Source organism: Penaeus vannamei, unplaced genomic scaffold, assembly GCF_042767895.1.
Source record: "Penaeus vannamei isolate JL-2024 unplaced genomic scaffold, ASM4276789v1 unanchor360, whole genome shotgun sequence".
NCBI lineage: Eukaryota > Metazoa > Arthropoda > Malacostraca > Decapoda > Penaeidae > Penaeus > Penaeus vannamei.
Window position 1 is genome coordinate 15,001 of NW_027213364.1, and position 5,000 is coordinate 20,000.

The window sequence follows — 5,000 nt, forward strand, 5'->3', positions numbered from 1 at the left end:
AATCTCTGAGATAGATAGATAAATAGACAGACAGAGAGAGAAAATAAGATAGAGAGAAAGAGGCATAAATAGAGAGAGAGTTAAAGAATATTGGAGATTATTTATGATGCGTGCAAGCGAAGGGCGCCGGGAGATGGGGGTGTTAACGTGACGTCATCAAGGTTTCCCGCGCTTTTCCAGAAATTCGAATTTGCCGCGTTCAGACAGATTCGCCTTAGCAGTCTCAAAAGTTATGATAGCATAAAATATCGAAAGTTAAGTTCTGAGAAAAGAAAGAAAAAAAAATGGCACTTTATTCTGAAAGAAAAAAGAAGACTAAGAAGAAACGGCTTTTTATATTATCATCAAAACATGATATACTCTAAGCTAAGATGATAATAACAATAATAAAACAATATCGGCGGTACTACCACAATAATACTAAACGTAATCAAAATTATCTCTCATAAACTAACTATCCACCGTGATTATCCAAATCAAAATCAATTTATCCATATACCTCTATCGCAATTATTGCCCGTAACCTAAATACCGGCCGTCATAATCCCTACAAATATCTCTCTCCATCGACCAATCCATCTATTCCCCTATTTATCTGCAAAACGTCACTTCCTTGCAATTATCCCGGGATGACTTGCAAGAACCTTCGACCTTCAGAAACGTGTGGTTTTCCGACTGTTTTCTCTTGGCGGGAAGGTGCCTGACCCGCCCTCGAGACGCGGTGGGGATAGCAATTCTGTGTCTGTGTGTCTGTTGGTCTGTCTGTCTCACTGTCCTCCATTTCTCGCTCAAACAAACAGCGAAACCTTGAGCCAAACGACATGGTTTGTAGGCAAACATAGCAAACAAACCAAACATATATGGCTGTAGGCAGAGAAACATATATATAGAAGCAAACAAGCTTACATATATGTAAACAACAAACACTTCCCTCTCGCTCTCGCTCGCTTCCTCTCTCTCCCCCCTTTCCTCTATCCCTCTCTCTCTCCTTCTCTCTTTCTATCCTCCCCTTCCTTTTCTTCTCACTGTCTCTTCCCTTTCCCCTCCCACCTCTCTCTTCTCCACTCTGTCCTCTCCCCTCCCATCCTCTCTCTCTCTTCTCCTCCCACTCGCTTAACTAAACCTACCCATAAAAAAGAAGAAAGAAAGAAAGAAAAAACATCTTTCACTTAGCGAATCGTTTATGGAAACAAAACCACGGAAGGAATATATACTCCCCCATAAAAAAAAATATCGGACGGAAAGAGAGAGCGGAGAGAGAGGAGAGGAGGGAGGAGAGAGAGGGAGAGGAGGGAGGAGAGAGAAGAGAGGAGGAGGAGGAGAAGGAGGAAAGGAGAAGGGGAAAGGGAGGAGGAAGGAGGGAAGGAAATTGAGGGAAGAGAGAGAGAGAGAGAGAGAGAGAGCGAGAGAGAGAAGAGGAGGAGGGAGGAGGAGGAGGGAGGAGGAGGGAGGGAGGAGGAGGGAGGAGGAGAGAGAGAGAGAGAGAGAGAGAGAGAGAGAGAGAGAGAGAGAGAGAGAGAGAGAGAGAGAGAGAGAGAGTGTGTGTGTGAGTGTGTGTGTGGCCGGGTGACCACTCACTGGCCGGGCGTGGGATTGAACGCAGGTCCGCAAAATTGCTAGACCAGCACCTTACCGCTACGCCAGCACAATACACTTTTTTTTTTAACGGATGTACATATTTTATTATCAAATAAGCATGAGGAAGGGTGATCCTAAATGTGTGAGTGGGTAAGTGGCACTCCTGACTTTAGAAAATTTGACATCACCGGGAACAGCTAGGTTCTGTGCCACTAAACCACCTCCCGTAGCATGCACAATATAGGCCGACTTCCTCAAAATTTTCGCACTCTCTCTCTCTCTCTCTCTATTTGGTCTCTCTTTGGTCTCTCTCTCTCTCTCTCTCTCTTTCTCTCTCTCTCTCTCTCTCTCTCTCTCTCTCTCTCTCTCTCCCTCTCTCTCTCTCCCTCTCTCTCTCTCTCTCTCTCTCTCTCTCGTTGGTCTGTGTCCAGGATACAAGCTCCTCAGGCTTGAACCACAGCGCAAAATCCTCGTTGGCAGACTCGACTGAATCAGAACCATGGATGATGCTCCTTCCAATTTCAATGCAGAAATCTTCGCGAATGGTACCGGGGCTTGGAGTCTGCAGGACGGGTCTTCTCCCATCATGACACGTGCGATCTTGACAGCGCCAGGGCCTTCCCAGCACATAGCAACCCATTAGTCCTGAGGATGTGTACTTGCAAAGGCCAGGGTAGAAGGGATTGTCAAGCAAGATCAATGTAGTGCTGCTTCATGAGAGATCTTCAAATGCCTGAATGCACATCATGCCGGCGAGCTTGAATCCCTTGATAATTTCACTGGAATAATGGAATTTCGTTCCTGAACCATGATGGAGAGAGGAGTGAGGCGACGTGAAAATAAGGGAGAGCAGACACAACACACACACACACACACAGACACACACACACACACACACACACACGCACAGACACACACACACACACACACACACACACACAGACCCAGACACACACACACACAGACCCAGACACACACACACACACAGACCCAGACACACACACACACACAGACCCAGACACACACACACACAGACCCAGACACACACACACACACAGACCCAGACACACACACACACAGACCCAGACACACACACACACACAGAAAGAGAGAGTGAGAGAGAGAGAAAGAGAGAGAGAGAGAGAGAGAGAGAGAGAGAGAAAGAGAGAAAAAGAGAAAGAGAGAGAGAGAGAAAGAAATAGGAACAAACTTTATCATTCGTTCTGTAAATACGATCGCCCTGGGAACCTAACAGTTATAAAACTCAATCAGGTTAGAAGGTGAAGCTCTCGGAACCTTCTTTTCCCCTCTCCTTTCTCTCTTTTTTTTCTTGTTCTCTCTCTTTCCTCTTTCTCTCCCCTCTCTGTCCTCTTCACCTTTCTCTCCCTCCTCTCTCTCTTTATCTCCCCTCTTCCTCTTTTTTTCTACCTCTCCATCGTCTCTCTCACTTTCTCTCTCTTCTCTCTCCTCCTCTCCCGCTCTCTCTCTCCTCTCCAATTGTCTCTCACTTTCTGTTTGTTTGACTGTCTTTCCCTCTCTCTCAACCACCATTCTCTTTCTTTCTCCTCTCCCTTTTCTCATTTTCCCTACCCCACTCTCTCTCTCTCTATATCTCATATCTATCAATCTATCTCACTCTCTCTCTATATATATATATATATATATATATATATATATATATATATATATATATATATATATTATCCCTATCTCTCTCGCTCTTGCTCTTACTCTCCCTTTCTCTCTCTCACCCCTGTGTCTGTCTGTCTGTCTGTTTCTTTCCTTCTCTCCTCTCCCCTGTATGACTCACGTCTTCCCTCTTTTTCTCTATCTCCCGTTCTCTCTCTCTCTTCACCCCTCTCTTTCCTCTCTACCCCGTCTTTCCTCCCCTTCCTACCTCTTCTCCCTTCCCCCTCCCATCTCCATCTTCCCTCACCTCTCCCTCTCCTTCTCCCTTCCCTCATCCTCTCCTTCTCCCTTCCCTACATCTCCTCTCCTTCTCCCTTCCCTCCATACTCCCTCACTTCTCCACTCCGTCTCTCCTTCTCCCTTCCCTCCATCTCCCTCTCACTTATCCCTTCACTGTCCTCTCCTCCCCCCTCCACCTCCGATCCCCATCCTCTCCCCTCTCTCTCCCCCTCCCACCTCCATTACCCATCCCTCTCCCTCCTCCTCCCTCTCCTTCTCCCTTCCCTCATCTTCTCCTCCTCCCTCCACCTCCCTTCCCTCATCTTCTCCTCCTCCCTCCACCTCCCTTCCCTCATTCTCTCCTCCCCCCTCCACCTCCATTCCCCATCCTCTCCCTCTCCTCCCTCTCCTTCTCCCTTCCTTCATCCTTCCCTCACCCCTCCTCTCCCCCCCCCCCCTACCTTACCTGAATCCGTCTCTGTGCGTACGGCGTGGATATGGGCGCGCGGGCGTGGGGCGTGTCCGATAGGGCGGTCTCGAAGCGTGGGCTGGAGCGAGGGTCAGTCCTGAAGGGGGCGGCGAGGTGGGACTGGTTCAGGAAGAACAGGAGAACGGAAGAACAGGCCAGAACGAAGAGCAGGGCCCGGCCAGGCTGCTTCCTGTGGAGGGAGGGGGGAGAGGGAGAGAGAGAGGGGGGTAAGTAAGTGGACTTGATCGTAAAGTAAAATAAATATATGGGAGTGGTAAATAAAATGACTTGTAAATGATAGATTCAAAATAAATACAAAATATGCCTTGTAAATGTTTAATACAAAATACTTGTTATACTGTCGATGTGAATTATGAATGGCAAACACAAAACAAGACAATACAAGAATTAACTGTAAACAACAGAATGTAAAAGCTACAAAATTATATGTAAATACTAAAAAAAAAATAAATGAAAAAAAAAATAAATAAAAAAAAATAAAATTAATTAATTAATTAATTAATTAATAATAATAATAATAATAATAATAATGATAATAAATAAATAAATCAGTGCGGGTATAAACAAATACTATGCTATGGATAACACATTTTGTGCAAAAGATGAACAGCGACAGAATAACACATCGTGAAAAGGCGAAAACATGATATAATTGATCATTAATTGTCTAAGGCATTTTTCTCAATACTGTACAAGGTTTAATGGGTCGTGTTCTCTATCTACTGTGGCTACGGTGTGTTTTAATGGCCGACAATTTTTACCTACGTATTATCAAATATAAAACAGATATCATGCAGAAATACATATTTTTAAAATTGCTAATACATAACGGGAAAAAAAACATGTAAGAAATACACATTTTTAAAATTGCTAATACATATCGGGGAAAAAAAACATGTAAGAAATACACATTTTTAAAATTGCTAATACATATCGGAAAAAAAAACATGTAAATGTACGATATTATCCTTTTCTTACATAAAAGTATATCTGACGGCTTCACGGCTGGTTATGTCAACGTGTT